Source organism: Leuresthes tenuis, unplaced genomic scaffold, assembly GCF_036924035.1.
Source record: "Leuresthes tenuis unplaced genomic scaffold, fLeuTen1.0.hap1 SCAF_3, whole genome shotgun sequence".
In the NCBI taxonomy this organism is placed as follows: domain Eukaryota; kingdom Metazoa; phylum Chordata; class Actinopteri; order Atheriniformes; family Atherinopsidae; genus Leuresthes; species Leuresthes tenuis.
In genome coordinates, this window is record NW_027325357.1 from 40392735 (window position 1) to 40416906 (window position 24172).

The 24172-nt window shown below is 39.8% G+C and overlaps 1 protein-coding gene across 2 annotated transcripts in view; it reads right to left on the minus strand.

Annotated features, from left to right (window-relative positions):
- plxnb1b (plexin b1b) overlaps positions 1 to 14778 on the minus strand; it is a 161873-nt gene extending 147095 nt beyond the window's left edge. For both annotated transcript variants that reach the window (XR_011915228.1, XM_072383024.1), the window contains exon 1: positions 14490 to 14778. The gene's annotated coding sequence lies outside the window, so the exon portion shown is untranslated. The remainder of the gene's footprint in view (positions 1 to 14489) is intronic.
- Positions 14779 to 24172: the final 9394 nt, after the last annotated feature.

Genomic DNA, 24172 nt, shown 5'->3' on the forward strand with positions numbered 1-24172 from the left:
CTGTCACAGTAGCACTTACACAGATTCTGACTGTTGTGCAGGAAAGTTCAGCGTGTTCTCTTTCAAAAGAGACCTTAAATTTACTATGCGTATACTTTTTTTTAATGAGTTTTAGGCAAAGATTTTATGGAATTTTAAGGGGTTGAACAGTGTTGTGTATGGACACATTGTCTGATCTAAATCAAACTACAAAAAACCCCAGAATGACTGTGTAGAGGACCTTACGGACAATTTCCGTAGGAATTGAATGATCACGTGAGGAGATAGTCGTTAGCTAAATTTGCAAAAATTGGAAGAAAAACTTCCAAGCCGATTTTTTTTTTGTTCTGGATTTAAATAAATCAAGTTTTAATTTTTGAAAACATCTGCATCCAGATCCTAACTTTCACCACGCACGCCACGCACCCAACCACACTCTAAGTGACATTTTGTCTGTGATCATTTCTCAAATACTTAGATTTCTTAAGTTCAGGCACTGAGAGCTAGAATAGCTCCTTCAATGAGGAACTTTCAAACTTAGGAGGCACTAAAGAAAATGCCAGTGATGGAATTTTGGTATGTTTTTCCTTTGCTGGTGACTTTGCCAGAGTTCTGATGAGATCAAACAGGAGAGATCATATTTCTCCAGTATTAGCTTCTCTTCATTGGCTCCCTGTTAAATTCAGAATAGAATTTAAGATTCTTCTTCTCACTTATAAAGTTCTTAATGACCGAGCTCCATCATATCTTAAAGATTTAATTGTAAGATATTTTCCTAACAGAGCACTTCGCTCCCAAACTGCAGGTTTACTTGTTGTTCCCAGAGTTTCTAAAAGTAGAATGGGAGGTAGAGCCTTCAGTTATCAGGCCCCTCTCTTGTGGAATAAGCTGCCAGTAAATGTCCGGGAAGCAGACACCCATCCATCCATCCATCATCTGCCGCTTATCCGGGGGTCGGGTCGCGGGGGCAGCAGCTTGAGCAGAGAAACCCAGACGTCTCTGTCCCTGGCCACTTCCTCCAGCTCTTCCGGGGGGACCCCAAGGCGTTCCCAGGCCAGCCGAGAGACATAGTCTCTCCAACGTGTCCTGGGTCTCCCCCGGGGTCTCCTCCCAGTGGGACGTGCCCGGAACACCTCCCCAGGGAGGCGTCCAGGGGGCATCCTAACCAGATGCCCGAGCCACCTCATCTGACTCCTCTCTATGCGGAGGAGCAGCTGTTCTACTCCGAGCCCCTCCCGGATGACTGAGCTTCTCACCCTATCTCTAAGGGAGAGCCCAGACACCCTGCGGAGGAAACCCATTTAAGTCGCTTGTATTCGCGATCTCGTTCTTTCGATCACTACCCACAGCATGTGACCATAGGTGAGGATGGGAACGTAGATTGACCAGTAAGTAGAGAGCTTCGCCTTCTGGCTCAGCTCCTTCTTCACAACGACGGGTGGGTGCAGAGCTCGCAACACTGCAGGTTTACTTGTTGTTCCCAGAGTTTCTAAAAGCAGAATAGGAGGCAGAGCCTTCAGTTATCAGGCCCCTCTCTTGTGGAATAAGCTGCCAGTAAATGTCCGGGAAGCAGACACCCTTTCCACTTTTAAGATTAGGCTTAAAACTTTCCTTTTTGATAAAGCTTATAGTTAGGGATGGCTCAGGTGATCCTGAAACATCCCATAGTTAAACTGCTATAGGCTTAGACTGCTGGGGGGACCTCATCTGTGACACCTTTCCTCACTTTGCTTTCTTTTTCCCCTGTTTAATTTCTCAAATTACATCATGTACATTTGGCATTATTGTGGTCATTAACTTGTGTTTCCCTGTATCAACTTTATTAAAAGGAAGTCGTTCCTCTCCACAGTTGCCTCTGGCATGCTCAGGGCGGGAGACTCAAAAGAAGTTTTGGTGTCATCTGTTGGTTTCCTTAGCTAGGAAATCGTTTTTGAATTGACCCTTCATGAATCAATTGGATTAATTGGATTTGATTGGATTATGATTACAATCAATTTAACTCCAATTGGCTTGAATTGGACTATATCATTTATGTGCCTTGAGATGACATTTGTCGTAATTTGGCGCTACATAAATAAAACGGAATTGAATTGAATTAAGACACCCAGGTATATGCTCTCAAGAACATAAAAAAGTTTTTTTCAATTCGCCTTTAATTTTATATCCTCAGTACAATTTATCATCAACTTCGTGAGTTGTTCTCATGCACATATATTTGTCAAATGACAAATAAGCTTCTGTCAAATCATGATACATTCTTAGTTCTATTTCCTAGAACCTACCATGGAATGTTGTTAAAAATGGTACTTAAGGAAATATTACATTGTAAATCAGTCTATAAATATACCATATGATCGGTATCAGATGATCCTGCTCTCAGCAATCTGTAGTCTGCCCACCAAATTTCTGTTCAAAACAGCCATATAATTTACAATAAACCTTTAAAGTTGAAACTCTCAAATGATTATTATTTTAATTTAATTTAAAAAAAAACTTTAGGAAGCTGATTTTATTATACAAGCAACTTGCACACATGCAGAAAAGCTCCCAGCTACACTTCCAACCTTTGAACAGATTGTCAACTGCTCCACCAGAGAAATCTAACAAAAAGTTTATTCTATACTAGCGTAAAAGATGTATACAGCTCCTTTGCCGTTCGTCCACTTGGAAAATCAGAACACAATCTGGTTTTCCTCACCTCCAACTATTCATCCACTGTTAAGGCGCAACTTGTCAAAGAATTAACTCCGTGGGGGATAGGAATTTCTGAGGCTGAAGATGTTTAATGTTATTTCCTCAAAGACAGTAAGATACTTCCCCAATAACAAAAACTGGAACACTGTTAAACATCAAAAAGACAGCGGAAGAGGGAAAGAGGGAAACATAGAAGACAAAGTGCACAAATGTTTAAGCTCGTTTTATAGTTGACACGTCGCTCACGGCGCGGACGGTTCGTGATGTCAAAATGACGTATTTCCGCCTGTCGCGCGCCACATAGTCGTGCACCAGTCAAAATTTGTAACTTGGCGCACACGGAGAATAACAAACCAGATGGACCAATTCGAAAACAGGCTCAGCGAGGAAGTGCGTCTGAACTGAAACAGCATAACCAAGAAAAACAGCAAACCGATCTATTATTATTATTGCACCCTGAAAGGCAACCATAATTCCCAAGTGTGTCCATTGAAGCGCACTATTTCATAACAAACAAACAAAGAAAAGGTAACACAATACACTTAAAAGTCCTATAACAATATTCTGAGTACTATATCTGACTGTAATGGTGATAACACACCTATTGAAATTTCAACTTCTGCAGGCTCATCAGCTATTATGTAAGTAGAGGGGAGAATGCTCAGGTAGTTGAAGGTGAGATGGACATCATCATGCCTATTGAAATTATAACTTCTGCAGGCTCATCAGCTATTATGTAAGCAGAGGAGAGAATGCTGATGACAGTGCTACTCCGCCTGTTCTTGACGGGGGCATTATTTTCTTCTCCACTTTCGTTGTTGTAGAGTAGTTAGCGGTAACCTTCACGTACCAACGACACCTCTGTGACGGAGAAGATTGCAACTACTGGCGCATCGACTCGTGCCACTATATATGGCCGGCATGACACCGTGACGTTATCGTGCGAGCCATCGCGGCAACCATACTGGGGCCTTTACACACAAGCTGGAAAGAAAGCTCCAGCAAGGAGAGGGTTAGTACAGGGAACTGGTTAGCCACTTTGTGGCATGGTGTGAGAACAATCACCTCATCTTGAATACAAACAAAATGGAAGAGATTGTGGATTTTAGAAGACCAGAAATAAGCCATGAGACAATCTGCTTTTCAGTCGGGGGCTGTTGGGGGCTGTTGGGGCCCCTCGACCTGATTGCAAAAAGAGGAATGCTGCACAAGTTGGTCAACATAAAGAACAACAATGACCATAACATTGTATTGAAACAATGGAGTGTAATCAGTTTGAGGCTTCGTCAGCTCTGCTTTAATACAGAAAGATGGAGGAGGTCCTTCCTACCAGCAACAAATAACTACAACCTCATATCTAAAGATCTACTTTAAAAAAAAAAAAAAAAGATAATTTAATTTATTTTCAGATGTATGTATTTGTGATTATAGTGTGCTTTTGAACACTACCCACTTCTTGTATTTTCATTTTCAGTTTATATTCAATATATATGCAATGACACTTCATAGTCTTTTGTTTTAAATCTGAAGCTTATGAGAAATTACGTAGAATGGGGTGGGGTCGGTCAGAGCCTTTTAATGCCTTTTTTTCCCTCAATAATGTACAGATGCGCATTTGCTGTAAATAAGGATGCTGGTGAAACATACCCATTCCCACCCTCTCTCAATTTATCACATATTCTCATCAATTCATTATCCAATTTCAACAAAGAAAGAAAAACATACTATTCATTGTGTGTATCTACCATCCGCTAGCTTGCTATCTCAATGAATCAGCATCTGCAATTAAAAATTTGGATAGAAAGGAAGTAAAATATTCTTCTCTAAATTCCGAAGCACATTTTCAAAATGACTTCCAGAGGTCTTTTACCCTCCCTTCCAGGGTAAAAATTATAGCGCGTAAAAGATTCTACCTGTTATTACTTTTTTTGTTCCTTCTGTTTTCTGCATCACAACACTGCAAAATGGATTTCTTCTTAGTTACTTCAGTGGATGCAAGCTAATGTTACAGTACAATCATACAAGATAAATTATATGCTTCATCCATTGCTGCCTGCAGACAACAAAACTTTAAAAATGAGCTCATCCACAATTATCAGTAATATTTGCTTTTCCTCTCATACTTTAAATAAATCAAGTTGGTATCACTTCTGTACTTTTGTTTAAGTCTGCCACTGTTGTGCACATCTGTTCATAACATTTTTTTAAATGGTCAGCTGGCTCTCTGGTAGCTTTGCTATGTGTTGTACAGTGACAGAGCATGGATGTGTGCATTTCTGAAAAACACAAGTTAACAGGCTCATTCATGTTCGCCTCATTTGTATGTGTAAATCAACATTGAAAAAACAGATTCAATATCATAGCATTATTCAATTATCATTCTTAGCGTTGTTAGTACTGTTACTGAAATCAGTAAGGTCATGTATTTAATTCAGTTAAATTCAGTTTCATCTATATAGTTCCAAATCACAACAATTATTTCCTCAAGGCATTTAAAATATGTAGTCAAATTCAAGCTAATTGTGAGAATGCTGTAATGCTGTTCGGTTTCTCGGTATTGTGAGAATGGTGATTCAGCATTCTCACTATTGTTTTCCTGTTTCTCTTATTATTATTCCAACATCTTAGTTCTGTCATATTTTTTGTCGTTTAACTACTCCTGCATACTTTAAACAATTTTGGTATCAAAACGTTCAGCTCTTTCGGGAGATTCCGGCTATTTAACTTTTATTCAAATTTCCCCGTCATTCAAATGAATGGGAAATGCTTTCAACTCTTCCTCCTCTTTTCAACCTAACTACTTCTGCATACTTTTAGCTAGAAACACCATTCAAACTTTAAACCGGTCACAAGACATTCAGCTAATACCAATTGGTTCAGCTTCTTCAAATATTGAGTCAATTTTGAAATATGACAGTTTAAAAAACATGAACATTCTTGCTCCTTGCTTTTTATGAATGAAGAGCCTGCAGTGACACTGATCATCTGATATTCAAACAGATTCCTCTAACATTCATACAGTTTAACTTACAGAAACAAATTATACCTTAAAATGTAGGACAAATCGTCCTCTTTCAGCCAATGTAAATACGAAAGAGCTCACATTTACAGAATCTCAGCTATGAGCTTGAAGCAAGAGAAACCTTTCAAATTCTCTCACTAACTCTAATGGAAAGTTTGGTCCAACGCAGCAGAGAGCTTTAACTGTGTTCAACTCACTGACGTTTAAAAATCTTTCACTCCATTGAAATAAAAACTACATTATTGCGTTCCTCTAACCCTTCTGGTTCTTTACAGTCTTCAAATTATTTTCCTCGCTCTTACAGTTTTCTTACAGGAGGTCATAGTCACATTTCATTAAAACTTAAGATTTAACACAAACTTTTCACCTGCAACACAGCATTTGTCGTACCTCTACGCCTCTCTAGTCCCCTCTATCGCTACTCGTAGACCGAATGGCATCGAAGTCAGCCAAGAAGGATGGAAAAAAGGATGACGAGTTACCGGCTGCCAGCATGGCTACTCTGGCCAAGCTACTAGCAGAGCACAAAAGAGCCCTCTCTGCTGAGTTTAAATCAACCTTAACTTCCCTCGAAACTAAACTAGACGATGTCCAAGCAGCCATCTTCGTCCACGGACAAAGACTGACTTCCCTGGAAGACAACGCGAACCAAGTCACCAACCGATTTGAGGAGATGGAAACTAAATACACTGCTCTGGAGGATAGCTTCGCCAAGCTAAAAGCCAAAACTATTGATCTTGAATCCCACAGCAGACGCAACAATATACAGATAGTGGGAGTACCTGAGTCTGTTGAAGGCACACAACCCACTACTTTCTTCTCAATGCTTCTGCTCGAGATCTTTGGGGATGATGTTCTGAGTTCACCCCCCGAGTTGGACCGTGTCCACAGAGCCCTGACTGCTAAGCTTCCCAGTAGTAAACCAAGACTGGTAATTGCACTGATTCACAACAACAAAGTTAAGGAAAAGATTCAAGAAGCTCACAAAAGGAGGGGAAAATTGTTCTACCAGGGGAAACCAGTGGCGATCTTCGAAGACTACTGTCCTGAAATCATGGAGCAGCGCACAGCTTATCAAGAGGTGATGTCTGCACTCTACCAGTGGGGATTCAAACCATCACTGCTGTACCCAGCGAAACTCAGAATTACAACCAAGGATGGTGGGAGGAAACACTTCGCTTCGGTGATCAATGCGGCAGAGAACTTCCTGGCGTCACTACTTGTGATGGGAATTTAGGCTCTTTTTAGTGAGACGGATCATTTGGCTCAGCTCACCAAGAAGAGCCAGCTCTTTCAGCTCCCAAACGGCTCTACATTTTACCCCTTGTACTTTTTAAAATTCAGCCAAATTTAGCGCTGTTTTGACTTGTGAGTTGTATTTGAACACATATATCACTTACATTTCAATAAATTGCTGTAGCCAATTGCATTTACAGTTGTAAAATCCCTTGTAACTCTCTAACTTGAAGAACCACTCTGCTACACAAAGCAGATAGAAAACCAGAGGTGTCAAAAGTATTCACATTCATTACCCAAGTAGAAGTATAGATACTATAGTTTAAAAAGACTAAGTATCAACTTAAGCTTTTTACTCAAGTAGATGTCTTAAAGTACTGGCTTCAAAACTACTTAAAGTATAAAAGTAAAAGTAATGTAAAGAAAAAAAAAGCCATCAAATGTTATAGGCCCCACACTAAAGGGGCCTATAGCGCACTACACAACCCCCCACCCCCACACACACAAAAAAAAAAACCCATCATTTTTCTAAAGGCAATAATTTTATCCAAAGTGACTTACAGGTAGACAGATAGGGTAAGGGGGTCTTGCCTAAGGACCCCTACTGGAGGTAATACCTTTCATGTGGGGGTTTTGAACCCAGGTCTCCCACATAAAAGGTGGGAATAATACCACTACACTATCCAGTCCCGAAAGGCATTAACTCGTGGTACTTGGGTGTGCAGAGCTTGCAACACATTCGAAAGGAGTTGTTTTCGGATCAAGCCATTCCGGGGCGGCTGTAGCTTAGGAGGAAGAGTCGAAGCGTCCTTGGGCAAGACACTGAACCCCACGTTGCCTACCGATGTGTCCATCAGTGTATGAATGTGTGTATGAATGTTAGAAAGTATGTAGTTATAGATTTAAGACATGCTGTATGAGTGTGTGAATGGGTGAATGTGGCATGTAGTGTTAGAAGCGCTTTCAGTGGTCAGTTAGACTAGAAAAACGCTATACAAGTACAGTCCATTTACCATTCGAAAAATTCTTCAAGGTATGGCCAGGGATGTACAAGAGTTGGCTGGTCTTCCAAGCTACCAGCCTCCTCGCTGGTGCTTGGTTGAGACATATCCAAAATGGAGCAGGTGAGCGTGGCAGGAGGACGAAGCAGTAGTGATGGTAGCGGAGTGCAACACTGAAGCTTCGATACGTGCTTCAGAACCTGAACTACAATTCCATAGAACCACTGCTTCAAAGCTTGCTTGAGTGTGACGTGATTTGTAACATGCAGGAGCGATGGATCGCATACAGACCACTAGTGTGTCGGAATGGTATATGTTTATACTTCTCAACCAATCGCAATCAAATTCACAACCCAGGCCGAAATTAAATAGAAGTGACGAGGCTGTTTTGAAAATGTAAGGAGTAGAAAGTAGATAATTGCGTGAAAATGTCAGGAGTAGAAGTAAAAAGTCAGCTGAAAAATAATTACTCCAGTAAAGTATAGATACCCAAAAATTCTACTTAAGTAAGTAACTTGACACCTGTGTAGAAAATGCCTATAAAAACCTAAGCATAGAAATTAAAATAGGACAGCTATTGACACAACTGTCAAAATGCATCCAAACACTACTTCTTGTTCTGTTGTCACTCATCTTTGCACCACACTCCTCTCTCGTCCTCACTCCTCCCCCTCCTGTCACCGTCTCAGCGCTGCTACCCCCGCCCCTCCCTGCTTGGTGGTATGATCCTTGTCAATCCTCACATGAATGGTTGCACAGCATGCACGTGACATCCGTAGCCAACACCCGCAGCGCCTGTAGTGCCTGCAGGTACTTTTCAGAAAGCGAAAAGTAAAAAAATTTTTTTTAAAAACGCTAGGAGCCGGCTCACCTCGGTCTGTCTGCCAGGTAAGGAGCATAACCCAACTATAGCTATAATCGAGTTAATCTCATCATGTAAACCGACTGAGTGAGCCAAGAGCTAGAAATCCCCTCAGAGCACAAACAAGATAAACAAGAAGTTGTGCCTTACCGCTTACAAACAAACAATGTAATACATAGTTTAACTGTGAGTGTAATCCAGTACTATACATACACGTTTACTAATGTTCCAAATATTGAGTATGTTGTTTGAAAATATATTAGGTTGTGGTCAGTGAAAAAAGAAGTCCATTGAGAATTGTTAAAATAACAAATTTCAGATCTCCAATTTCAATATCAGATACCATAAAACTGTGATATATTTTCTTAAGATCATCTTACTATTAGAATCTCATACCAGCTCTTGCCTTGTGCACACAAAACAGCAACCTCATGAATATACCAAAACTTGTGCATGGCAAGACACTTTGAATGACATGAATATTCATAAAACAATCGACCTACTCTTACCAAAATACTGTGGTAATTTAAGGTAGTAAGTGGTAAGTTTACCAACAGTCTTAAGTCTTAAACAGTATTAAGTTGTGATAAAGATACTTGATGCACATTTTTGTCCGACTTTCACATTCACATTATCATTTCTTTATTGCCATTTCTGGTAAGTTTGGCACACCCATAACATCTATGAGCATTTGCTTTGATTAATGTCTCATCTTTTAGGCTTAATTGTATTGTTGTTAACATTCTCATTCCCCTATATCATCGATGACGGTGGATGTTGAAATAGATCAATCTGGCTGTGAAAATTCAGCTTGTTTGATTGGGGGACAACATTCATTCAAAACTACATACAGTTAGGCCCAGAAATATTTAGACAGTGACACAATTTTCATGATTTGGGCTCTGCATACTACCACATTGGATTTGAAATTAAACAACCCAAATGCAAATGAAGTGGAAAAAAATATCTTATGAAACATTTAGAAATTGCAACCATTTTTCTACCAAGTCTAATTTCAGGGGCTCAAAATTCATTAGAAAGATTAACATTACCATAAATAAAATGTTAATTTTTAATACTCGAGAATCCTTTGCAGGCAATGATTGCATGAAGTCTAGAACTTCTGAAAGTCTGTGATGCTTTTTGCAGCCGTCTTCAGTTGCTTGTTTGTGGTGTTGTGGCTTGCTAAAATAATCAAGTCCACAAGTTGTTCAAGAGCCATAGGTATTAGCCATTCTTGGTGTAGCAATGTCAAAATCACACTTTAGAGATAAGCTCATAATACGAACATGCACTTCCTGTTGTGTGCTTGACATTTCATAATAAAGGTCCTGTCTAAAGCAGTAGTGTCAAACATTACATGTCCCTTGGCAAAACAAACAGGACGATGGGGAGAGTAACAAATATGTAAACAGCACAAAACAATCTTAGGCTGAAGTGTAAGTTGTACTTCAAGTGTAAAATCATACATATAGAGTCACTAAATGTCTGCAGTCTGGTCAGTTTTTTCAGCCAAACACTTACTCTGTGGGTATCGTGGACTTGGAGTGATGTGCTGAAATCTCCATGAACTGCTGAAGTTGGGATGAGCTGCAGCTCGGTGATAGCTGTAGCTCGGCGCTATGATGTGGCTTATGGCATGCTGGGCTATGGTTTCCTGTTGCCCATGCCTGGTCAAAACATTATGTCCCTGGCCCCATGTTTACTCTTCTTTATACTTAAGTGCCCTGTGTGTGTATATGTTGCAGCATCTCTTGCCTAAGCTTGTAAGGAATTGTGATTTTCTCACCTAAGGATTCCTAATAATCTTGTCATAATGTTTCTAGAAGTCGCTGATGAGTGAGAGACATTTTCTCCTCATCTCTGGTCAGCCTGTCTGGATTGTGCGTTTGAGAGCGGACAAATACTCATCAAGAGCTGTGGCTGTCTTGATGTCATCTAACCTGTCTGCACTCACTGGCGTTGTGCTGATAACAGTGCGTAACTGAGTTTCCGCCACTGGAATCTTTTTGTCTGGTTTGTGGATGAGGGCTATGCTGTACTTTGAAGACCAAGCAGCATGCGCTGTCGGCATGGACGATGAAAGGATTGTGGTTTATGAAATATTGTCTCTAATGGTTTGTGGTCTAATTCCACAGTTACGTGGTGCCCATACATGTATTGGTGAAACCTCTCACACCTGTACAGAGCAGCATACAACTCTTTTTCAGTTTGGGCATAGTTCCTCTCTGTGCAGTTGCACCTAAGCCATTTTTTGATGCATCCACCTGCAATGTAACTTTGTTTTTGGGATTGAAGTAGGCCAGAACTGACCATGGTTCTGCTGTGATGATCTCCTTTATCTGCTGAAGTGTCTTGTCTTGTGTTCTGTCCAATTTGCCCTCTGTGGCTCGTAGTACTAAGGCTATGAGAGGCGCACTTGTCTCAGCCAAGTTGGGGGCAAACCTAGCAAGAGAAATATCTCCAGCTCTGCCACATTTTCTGGTGGCTACGTGTCACTGATGGCTTGTGCCTCAAGGGGGTCTGGTCTCAGTCCATTAACTGCAAGTTTGTACCTGAAGAAATTCACTTCAGTGACACAGATGCAACATTTATCTGGGTTCAACCTTAAACGTATTTCTCTGCACCGCAACCTATTTCGCTTGGCTTAGCATGGCTCAAAGCATGCTCCTCTCTTGTTTTCCCAAAGACAACAATGCCATCCATGATACAGACTACTCCCTCCAGACCTTCATATGTCTAATTCATCAGGGGAGTCTAAGGAAACGATATCCGCCATATATGGTGTTAAATGTAGTGAGCAGTGATGATTCCTCACTGAGCTTTGATAGCCCAGTAGCCTAAGCTTGCATCCAGTACGCTTAAATACTGGTGTGGTTACGGGGGTAGTGTGTCCTCATAATTGCTTTACTCAAGGGCCTTGGATCTAGACATGTAGCTTGTGTCTTTGACTTTTCGCATATCACTAGTACATTGTCCCACTAGGTGGGCTCTGTCACTTTTCATATTATGCATTCTCCTTTCATTTTGTCATAAGACGGTCTCTTAGGGCAAATGGCACTCTCCTAGGCAGGCATCCCATTTGCATTGGGATTCATCCTGACGCTGCACTCTTCCTGGAATTCACCAATCCCTTTAAATAATCTGGGTATTCTCTCAATATATCTGTGGGCTGGGTAGACATTTGGGTGGACATGCTTGACTTTTCAAAATAAAGGTCCTGTGTTAAGTATGAATGTCATGATTGACCAATTTGACGATTAATTGCGATTTTGAACGCCACGTTTACTTAATCATAAAGGCTCCTCAAAACCGTTTTTCTGTCTACGCTTTTAAAAACGTAGATCTATTGTGCTGGTACCAGCGACAGATTGGTGCCGCTTGCCTGGAACAAAAACAAAGTCCCACCAGCAGTGCGTTCTGTAGGCACCTGACTCACACAAAGTAGACCCAAAGAGACAGACAAATTATATGCCGAAATGTTATTTCTCCCCAAAAAAATGCCTTAAGTTTTCAGTACGGGAGTACTTCAGCTATCCTAAGTATGGCGAAGGACTTTGTAAAGAGTGCCATAAAAAAGTGTTTTCAAAGGGAGGGAATACAACTAACATGATTCAGCAGCAGCGGGATCGTCATCAAGCTATATATGCCCAAGTAACGGTAATAAAAAATAACTACGTTAATTTCCGTTGACAGCAAATTATTAAATTAAACATGTGACAGGGGGTTTTAATGTAAAACAATCTTAATTATTGAATTGATTAATCAATAACACATTGGGACCAGTAAAATTAATTATGGTTATATATTAGAATACAAGAATTACATTAAAATTTGGAAAATTTACTTAAGTCAATACTGTCTAAACAATGTTTATAGAGCAGAGGTAACTTTTTTTTCATTACAAATTCTGTATTATAATGCACATATTGTTTGGTGAATGTTTGTTTCTTTTTAAAAAGGGCACAATAAATAAAAGAGAAAACCTCTAAACAATATGTTTGTGATTGTCTTCTTAGTACTGTTTTAATTAATTGTCTTAAGAATTAATTAATGCTAAATAATCGTGAAACCATGATTATCTGTCAGATAATAATCGTCCCATTAAAATCTATAATCTATATAACATTCCTAGTCTAAAGCAGTGCTATCAAATATTACACATGGGTCTTTCTGCCTTAAGTTTAGTCTTAATCAGGTGAAATGCATACTTGATGGTGATTGTTTCGGCCATTACAGAATATTCTACTTCATTGCCTTAAAAAAATCTTTTTCAGTGTGTTTTGGGTCATTGTCCATCTGTACTGCGAAGCGCCATCCAATCAACTGTGCTGCATTTGGCTGAATCTGAGCAGAAAGTACTTCCCTTTACACTTAAAAGTTAATCCGGCTGCTTCCGTCTTCTGTCACATCATCAATAAACACTAGTGACCCAGTGCCATTTGAAGCCATGTATGCCCATGCCATCACATTACGAACACCATGTTTTATAGATGTGGTGTGCTTTGGTTCATGGGCTATTCCAAGTCATCGTCATACTTTCCATCATTCTGGTACAGGTTGATCTTAGTTTAATCTGTCCAAAGAGAACTGGGCTGGCTTCTTTAGATGTTCTACTTTATGATCTACTTTTGAGGCTGATTAATGGTTTGTACCTTGTGGTCAACCCCCTGTATTTGCTCTCAAGCAGTCTTCTGTTTGCGGTACCCTCAGATACTGATATACCTACTTCCTAGAGTGTTCTTCACTTGGTGGATGTTGTGAAGAGATCCTATGATCTCTCAATCCTATGATCCTATGAGGTTGTGAGTTCACAGCAACAGCTTCCAAATACAAATGCCACATGAGGAATCAACTCCTGACCTTTTACCTGCTTCATTGATGACAGATTAATGAGGGAATAACCAATGCAGCCCATAAAATAGTTTTCAATCAATTACCTTTGGTCCCTGGAAAAAGAGGCGAGTACATATTAAACCTGTAATTTCTAAACCCTTCCTCCAATTAGGATGTAAATACCCTCAAATTAAAGCTGAGAGTTTGCACTTTAAGTCCATATCAATTATATAACTGTATTTTTAATATATTTTGGTAGACGGCTAAAATAATAAAACTTGTGTCTGTGTCCAAATATATATGGCCCTGACTGTAGTTAAAATATGTCCGGTCATATGATGGAGAAGGAAAACTAAAGGATAAGTTCAGACTGGCTTTTGGCTATAATGAAGTACCTCTCTGTACAGCTGCACAACAAAATTAGACCAATAAATCATTATCATCACTGGAAATGCAGTTTTGTCAGAGCAAAACTTTTAATATTCACACTTCACAATCCAGAAAATTTAACATAAATCAAAAGTCAGTGCCCTGAAACTTCAAATGGATGTGCATGGGATATGGCAGATTATGCCTGAAGAAGCACACTGTGGACCAATACTGCGTTTTAGCGTTAGTAGGCCAACTTAACTTTTAAAAAAAAAGAAAGAAAAAGCTAATATTTCGGTTCGGTTCAACCACTGAGCAATTATTAAGAAAACAAAGTGGGAAATGGATATAACTATTATTATATTATTGTTTATTAATTTATGTATCCATGTATTTATTTACCGATGCCAAAGCTGCTTTTTGGTAGAAAGAAAACAGCACTGGGTACATTTCAAAAGAGGCGGAGAACACAACTCTCACAATCACTCACCTTGCACTGTGTACAACTCTCCAGATACAATGCTCCTGTTCTCCCCGTTGCGGTGATATTTTATTAGTTTCTTTCAGAGTATCCAGTTTTTCCGCCTGTGTATGCAGATAAATCAGGCAAGTAGATCGATGTTACGGTAACACAAATTCCACGTCGTTCAAGCCTGACCTGTCTTTTTCATCTGAGTCCAACTTTCTCTAGTGTATACACATAACCGCTTGGTGAAAAAAATATAGCTTCATATTGCAGTTTCAGTTCAAAGTAGCTTCCTTCCTCTGCTCTAAGCTCTTCGCTTTCGGCAAGAGTGAAAAGGGGGGTTGGCAACAAGTACTAACGGCTGCCATAGATATTATAAAGAGTAGACGCCGCATCGACCTCTGGGGCGCCAGAAATACGGCCGCCATCTTGGACCGGTCATCCTACTCATGGACAGCAGAGTATTCAAGATGCCAAAGCACGTCCAGCCCCGCCCATGTCAACAGTCCAGCCCCGCCCATATCTAGAAACTCGGTCAAACAGGGCAAAATGACTTTCGAATTCATGTTGTTTTCTTTTTCAGCAACATATTGTTTAATTACTATTTTTATTATACTTTTATTACTAATGATAAATAGATTTGTCACAGTTTATAACACTAGCAACAGAAACCCATAATAGGGACAATGGTCTAGCAAAGTGCTAAGTAGTGGAGAAGTGAGTGACTGGCATTTTATTTATTAATTACACACAATCATAAACATCATATGTATATATCATATGTATTTATATTGACTATTTTAGTTACTTGTCACTAACAGAACTCACCTTTGCCAGCCTGTTGTAGGCCTACCTGCTGACCAGCCCTCTCTCTACAATGACTAAAGAGATGCAATAAAATATATTTTCAAAAATCAAACCCATTTAATGGAATATCATAATGAGTGAACAAGTGTCAGTGATAGCAAATATTGAAAATCATTGCCAAAGGAAAGGTTGTTTATGTTTGTTGTCTTTTTTGTATTATGTCTTATGTATTGTTTAGCAACAATGAACAGACAAAAAATTATAATATGGGTGCAGTCTCCATGCAGACCAAGCCCTTTCCCTGTAAAAAAATTACAATTATCATCCAGCAGTTGGGAGAGATGTTATGAAATGGATGATCCTGGTGGATGTTCTGAATGGCCTCCCGCAACTGCAGCGTACATCTCTCCACCACCTGCCTCCCTAGCAGACCGAAGCATAAAACACACTTATCACAGACTGATAAATCATCTGCAGCATTTTACTACAGATGACAAGAGAAAAATGACACAAGAATGTTTTTTTTTCAACATTTTAATAAAAACATCTGAATGAACTTCTTGAATTTCTCTTAAACTCTTCTTAGTATTTCAACTTCTGTCAAGTAAAAGAAAGGAAATCATAACATGTCACTTTAGATACAAAAGTAGAATGTTTGTCAGTGCTAACTAAAGTTATTCATTTAGTAATGAACACAAAGTAACTCTTGATATTTTGCTGCATTATATGCTTTTTATATGAGAAATTAACTGTTTTTTCCTGATTATCATTTTGACACAGCTGAGGCAGTGGAAATGTGAAGAGTCTCTGCATCAAAGACTGCATTTGCAGATATGGCATTCTGCAAGGCAAAATCTTTATTACATTAGATCTATTGATAGCCTCACACACGATGCACCTACAGAAGCACAAGTACTTATTATAGGAAGAGGAAATGGGAGGGTAGGGTAATAGTTTTTACCCAATAATATGTTAGAGTAAATTCATACCATACCTCCATGGTGGACTGCTCCATCTAAGTCAGTGGTTTTCAAAGTTTGAGGTGAGAGAAAGCCCCACACTTTGAGGTGAGAGCAAGGTGAGAGAAAAGAGTGAATCTGGAACAAGAAAACGAAGGAAGTATGACAGTGATTATCTACAGTTTGGATTTTAATGGATTGGTACTGAAGATATTCCGCAGCCACAGTGTGTTATTTGCAAAGAGGTACTGGCTAATAACTCCGGCGCCACATCGAAACAAAGCACCCAGCTTTGGCGACCAAACCACGGGAGTTTTTTGACAGGAAGCTAAGTGAATTGCAGTCACAAAAGAAAGCAATTGCGACATTAAGCACTGTGAATACTGTCAGTCTGCTCTATCACAGCCTGTTCTATCACAGTTTGTCCATGTCACAGTTTATGTTTAATCATCTTGTTTTCAGGTTATGTTCAAGTCATGTTTTTCCCCTGTCACGTTCGGTTCACTCACGTCACCTGGTTCATTGTTCACAGCTGCACCTCATTCACTGATCACTCCCTCCACAGTATTTAGCTTCCTGGTTTCCTTTCAGTCACGGCAGAATCCTCACTAACCTTCCATGCCACAGCCACGATTGTCAAGTCAGGGATTTTGCCACCGTAGCCACAGCGTTTTCATAGTCTTGTTAACCATAGTTATTTATCCATAGTCTTGTTTCTTCATCGTTAAGTATTTTTGATCCAGCTCTGCTGCGCTTTGTTTTTGCCTTTGCTCCTTGTTCTTGTTTTGGAATAAACCTTTTGATTTTTGAAAAAGAGCTGCATCTGGGTCCTACCTCTCCACCAGTTCGTGACAGAATACCAGGGCCCCACAACATTGGACATACCTTACTCCTCCCTGCAGCTAAAGATATGTGTGCGGCAATGATAGGAGAATCTGCGGCTGCCAAGCTAAATGCCATTACCATGTCTGACTATACCATCCAGCGCCAACATCTCAGACGTGGCGTGCGTAAGAGCCCTTTTTTCTCCATTCAGTTGGACGAGTCCACCGACGTGGCGAGTTGCGCTCAGTTAATGGTTTATGTGCGCTACATTAAAGAGCTCAGTGTCCAGGAAGAGTTTCTATTTTGTCATCCTCTGCCAGCTCGCACTACAGCAGGAGAAATATTCAAGGCTTTGAATGATTTTGTTCAGGACACATTGATTGGGACCGCTGTTGTGGAATATGTACTGACGGTGCGAGGGCAATGACAGGCCGTCACAGCGGTCTGGTGAAACCCCTGCCGCTGTTTGGAAGCACTGTATCATTCATCGTCAGGCCTTGGCAGCCAAAAAGATGCCGCTGGAGCTGCGCAACATCCTGGATGAGGCAGTAAAGATTGTGAACCAAATTAAATCGCGCACCATGAATGCCCGTCTCTTCTCCATCCTCTGTACTGAGATGGGTGCTCACTTCCAGCAGCAGCTTTACGGCTGTTTACGGCTCAGGAACAAGTCGCTGCATTCAGAAAAAAGCTAGATCTGTGGTGTGCTCGGGTCAAACGGGGCTCGGTGGAAATGTTCCCGACACTGAAAGATGTTGTGGGGAGAGCAGGGCTGCAGCTGGACTCTACACAGCCGTTGATCGTTGCGCATTTGAGAGGCTTGAGTGAGCAGTGTGGAGATTGTTTTGTAGAGGAGAGCTTGACAAATCAGTGGGTGAGAAATCAATTCTCTTTCTCAGTGTCACCCCGGGATGGACTGAGCGTGCAAGAAGAGGAGGCTCTCATCGATCTGACCTCCAACATGGACTTGAAAACAAAGATCTCACTTGCGCACTTCTGGCTGTCTGTGGAATCCGAGTTCCCGCACCTCTCCAAAAAGGCCGTCAAAGTTCTCATCCCTTTCACCTCCACCTACCTGTGTGAGTGCGGATTTTCCACACTGACCATGATTAAAAGCAAGTACCGCTCAAGGCTGCAAGTGGAGGATGATTTACGTTTATTCCTCTCTGAAGTGCGCATCAGCCGTCTTTGCACATCACAAACAGACCCATTGTTCCCACTGAAGGATGAGCAAAAGTTTGCCGACAACATACAGAAAATAATACTGTTCAAAAGTGTGCTCCAAAAAATGTTAGGAGCAGATGGACATGTTTAAAATGTTAAAAAAGGTGTTAACAGACAGATTAAAAAGAGATTTCTGTTATTGGTTTTAATATGAGAGATGTTTTCTCATTCATTGTTTAAATCTGTTTTATGCTTGAGTGAAACATGATAAAAAATAAAGAGGAGGGGCAGGGGGGCTTTATACACTCTCTAGGGGGAGGCCCATAGTCTCAGACTTTGAAAACCCCTGATCTAAGTGGTTTATTTTATGAAAAACGAGGGTGTGGATCGAGAGGAAAGATGGCCGAGGTGTGCAGCGTGAGCTAAACCCGCTCCCAAACCCATCCCACAAAAGTTACAAAAACTATGCTCCTTTAACAGAAAGGAAAGCTGGAACTAAATATCTAGAAAATAGAGACTAAACGGTGCTCGAAAAAATAAGAAGCAGAGACACCTTGCGTGTATAAAAGAGTGGAACCGTACGACGCGCGAAGGTGACTGTGCCTCGCCTCTGGAACAATGCCGAACAAAGGAGCACCGGACTCTAAACGAACCAGGGACTTGCTCTCGTCAAACGACCCAGAAGAAAGTGTGGCTTTTACACATGAAGACCGAGAAATGATTTGCAACATCTCAAAACAGCTTAAAAAGCTTGACATTCTGGACGAGCTGAAGACTGATGTCTCAGACTTAAAATGGTCGGTGGAGTTCACTAATATCAGCGTGAGAGAAATTAAAAAAGATCAACACGCCTTAAAAGATTAAGTGAAAACGTTAAAACAAATTACCGCCGCTTTATCAAATGAGAATCAAACGCTTAAAACTGCAATATTTCAGAAGCATGAGAAATAACCTGCTCTTTGTGGGAATACAAGAACAACCAAAAGAAACTTACACCACATTGGAGGCACTTGATCAATCCTTTCTGCACGAACAGCTGAAGATTTCTGAAGAGGAGGTGAAAACCATACAATGTAACTAATGGGGCAACGTAACTCTACAGGTAAATCCAGACCGATCGTGGTCAATTTTTCAAGTTCCAAACATGCAAACCGACTGCTTTCACTTGGTAAACTGTTATAAGACACTTCATTCTTCATAAGTAAGCAGTATCCAGGTGAAGTGGTGGCCAAAAGACAGGAACTTGTCCCCATCATGAAAAATTTTAAACAGAGGAAAGGGTTCGCCTTGTTGCGACAAACTGTACGTAAACGGAGAGCTATACAGGGGCCAGACATCAGCCCATGCCCCGGTACCATCACAAAGTCGCGCCTTGATGACGCTGAAAACTTTGTTACCCATAGCAACGTGACCCAACCGGGATCCATATGGGGGATACACGAAGAAATACGAATTTGGAAATAAAACCCTCCTTTTATTTTTCCTCTTCTTTTCTTTTCTCCCCCCCACAAAAGACTTGTTTACATACACGTGGAAACATATATAATTTTTCTTTCTTCCTTTCTCCTATTTTCCTGATGGAGCCTCTCTTTTTCTCCCCTTTCACACAATGACACTTGGGACTCATGTAAAATGTTAAACCAACAGTATCAGAGTTTTCTTTTTCTTTAGGAAAATGGATTCCCCTCCCCCTCCTGGTCCCTTTTTGGATCCCTTATGGACTCTTTGCATGTTCTTGGCAAGAGCTCCTTTTTTTCCCCTTCTTTTTTCTTTTCTTCCCCCGTCAGTTTATTAGTTTGTTATATTCCTGTAATTTCTGTGTTTATGTGTTGGGCTCGATCAGAGAATCTTGTTATGAGAGCAGATTGGTAATTTTGATATGGTTATTAAAATGGCATCAGATAAAGTAAAAATAGCATCCTTTAACATCAAAGGAATATTGAGCTGGATTAAGCGGTCAAGAATATTAACAAAGATGAAAAAAGAAAAGATAGATATTGTATATTTACAAGAGACTCATTTAAACGATTTAGAACATAAAAAAACAACTGGAACTGGCTATAATAAACTTTACTACTCCTCATACAGGGCCAAACATTAAAGGGGTGTGGCCATACTGATTTCAACCAGAATAGCATTTGAATCGACCTTTGGGCACAAAGATAGAGAAGGCAGATTTGTGATGGTCAAGGGAACTATTAACGGAAGTCTGTTCACTTTAATAAATGTATATGCCCCACCAGGAAGTGACCTCACTTAAAATACGGAAGTTGTGGATTTGATAGCAACCCACTCTGAGGGAACACTTATCTGCGGGGGTGACTGGAATTTGCACATACAACCAATTTTAGACGTCTTCCAATTCACCAAGTACAAATAAATCTATAAATAATAAATGTCGTAAATTAATAAATAACATAGGACTGATCGATATCTGGAGAGAAATTAATCCCAGAGTGTGCCAATATACACATTATTCTAATCCACATAAGAAATACACTAGAATAGACTATTTTTTAATTTTTATAAAAGATAGGTAAAAAATTACAGAAGCGGACATAGGAACAATAGACTTAAGCGATCACGCTCCGATTTACATTACTATAGATCTGGAACAGAAACGGAAGAACACACTCTGGAGATTTAATGTTGGTCTATTTAATGATCCTCAATTTCAAAAGAAAATGTCAGAGGATATTGAAACCTATATAGAGGACAATGATAATGGTGATACCTCTCCACCCATCCTTTGGGACGCAGCGAATGGAGTCTTAAGGGGCAGGGTTATTGCTTTTGCCTCAGCTAAAAAGACACAAAAGTAAGAAAAACTAACCGATCTACGGAATAAATTAAAACTATTGGAAACAAAACATGCAGAAAATGGGAAACCTCATCTGCTGCAGGAAATGAAAGAGAAAAGGGGCGAAATTAATGACCTTGCTTCACAAGAAATAATTAAAAAAAAGCTTTTTACTAAACAAAGACACTATGAAAGTGGCTCAAAATTCACTAAATTGCTATCCTGGAAATTAAGAAAACAACAGGCAGAGAGAACAATCTTTAAAATACGAGACAACCAGAACAATGTAATTTTAACTAAACAAGATCAAATGCAATCATCTTTCGAATCCTACTACAAAAAAACTCTTCACTAAAATATCACAAAACAATGAAGAAGAAATATAATCTTTTCTAGATACTCTTGATTTACCGACCATGACCGATGAGCAAAATAAAAAACTAGGTGCTGTAATAACTGACTGAAAAACAATAAATCTCCAGGGAGTGACGGTTTTCCCTCGGAGTGGTATAAAGTTCTAAAAAAAAATACTCACCCCCCTGCTTTTGTCAACCTTTAACTGGGCTCTTAAAAAAGCCCAGATCCCCCCAAGTTGGAAGGAAGCAATTATATCCTTGATATCTAAAGACAGGAAGGATTGACTGGAGTATGCCTCATACAGACGAATATCAATTCTGAATGTGGACTATTGTATATATACCTCGGTTATGTCCAAACGAATGGAACAAATACTCCCACACTTAATTCATAATGATCAGACAGGTTTCATCAACAAACGACAAACACAGGATAATATACGACGATCACTACACATAATGAACTATATACAAAATCAACAAAACAAGGCAGTAATAATGAGCCTGGACGCTGAGAAAGCCTTTGACTCTGTTAGCTGGCCTTATTTATTTAAAGTATTGCACAAATTTCAAATAGATGATTTAATAATAAAAAACATTGGGGCCCTCTACGATAGCCCAACATCAAGAATAAAAATGAATGGCCATTTGACGGATCCGCTGATCCTGGAAAGGGGGGTGAGACAGGGAACCAGTGACTCAATATATTAGACAATCATAAACAATTTATGTTGTCACAATTCATGGGAAGGAACATAAAATTGCTTGTTATGCAGATGATATCTTACTGTTTCTAACCAAGCTGGATATATCCATACCTAAGGTGATGCATTTCCTGGATGAAAATGACCCAATGTCTGGATACAAACTGAATGTTCAAAAAACTGAAATTTTATCTTACAGGCAACTCCCATTAATATTTCGAATGACCTACCCATTTAAATGGCAAACAGAATCCCTAAAATATTTAGGTGTGATTCTTCATAAAGACTCATCAAAAATTGTAAAAACTACGCTCCTCTTTACTCATTTATAAAGAAAGACCTTGAAAAATGGAACCTCATTCCACACCTAAGTCTAAGCCAAAGGGTTGAAACTGTCAAAATGAATATCTTGCCCAGATTCCTCTATCTGTTCCAGACACTACCAATTTCTATCCCCAAGCAGTTGTTTGAGGAGTGGAATAAAACAATCTCTCGAATCTTGAATCCGTTTCAGGACCTTACAACTACCAAAAGAAAAAGGAGGTTGGGGCCTTCTCTGCCTGAAGAGTTACTTTAATTCAGCTCAAATCAGAGCAATGTTGTACTGGTGTGACCCGGAGTACGAAGCACAATGGAAAAACATCGAACGTAGTGTGATGCCGGGGGTTCTTCTACAGGCCCTACTCGCAGATGACAAACGGCTGAGTCACTTCGAACAAGTAGAGAATCCCTGGGTAAAATCAGTGCCCACAAAATGGAAAAAGTTCATTAAAACTTATAAATTAAATAAGGATGTTAAAATCTTAAACTGCTTGGCATACGACCAAAGTTTTAAGCCAAACAGCATTGATCAGAGATTCATGATATGGACATCCAAAGGCATAAGAATTTACTGCCAGATTGTAAAGGAAAATCAAATGAAAAGTTTTGATATGTTAAAGGAATACTTTGGCCTGGAAAAATAGGATTTTTACAGATATTTACAAATAAGGAACTATTATAATCAAGAAATAAAGCAAAATAACGACAACTATAGCCCTCTGATTGAAATCTTTATCAAGGCATATAAATCAGAACTTCAAAAGATAATAATATCAAAAGTATATAAATGCATTAACGATTTAGACAGACAATCTACTAAATATATTAAAACCAAATGGGAAGAAGAGGCTAAAATAGCTTTGACAGATGAGGACTGGAAACAGATATGTACATCACAATGGAGGACCACGGGATCCCATGTTTGGCGAGAGTTCTGTTGGAAGAATTAGACCATGACGTATTTCTTTCATAACACCATGTCAGAGTGTACATTATTCACAGTGAGGGGCAGAATGCTGGAGAAATTGTGTAAACCAGGAGGCAAACCATTATCATATGTTTTGGGACTGTCACATCATAAAAAATGCTGGACAGAAATGAATAATGTAATGCAGATTGTCTTTATGATTGTGAACTTGTCCTTAACGTCAGGTGTGTTTCCAGAGCCACTAAAAACAGCTGTAATTAAACCTCTGCTGAAAAAGGACAATCTTGACAAGACGCAAATGAACAACTACAGGCCCATCTCAAATCTCCCATTTTTAAGTAAGATCATTGACAAAGCGGTTTTTCAACAGCTTAATTACTTTTTAACACAAAATAACTGCTATGATACCTTCCAGTCAGCACTGAGACTGCTCTGACCAAAGTGTTTAATGGCATATGTCTGAATATAGACAGTGGAAAAATGTCAGTCTTAGTTTTACTGGATCTCAGTGCTGCCTTTGATACAGTTGACCACAATATATTACTGAAACGACTGGAGAACTGGGTGGGTCTTTCCGGAACTGTACTAAACTGGTTCAAAACATACTTAGAGAACAGGAGGTACTTTGTGTCAATAGGTAACTTTACATCTGAGCAGACAAGAATCACATGTGGAGTTCCCCAAGGTTCCATCCTGGGACCTCTTCTGTTTAACATCTACATGCTCCCACTGGCACAGATTATAAAAAACAACCAAATAAACTACCATAGCTATGCAGATGACACACAGATGTATATAACAATGTCACCAGGAGACAGAGGGCATGTACAGGTCCTTGGAAAA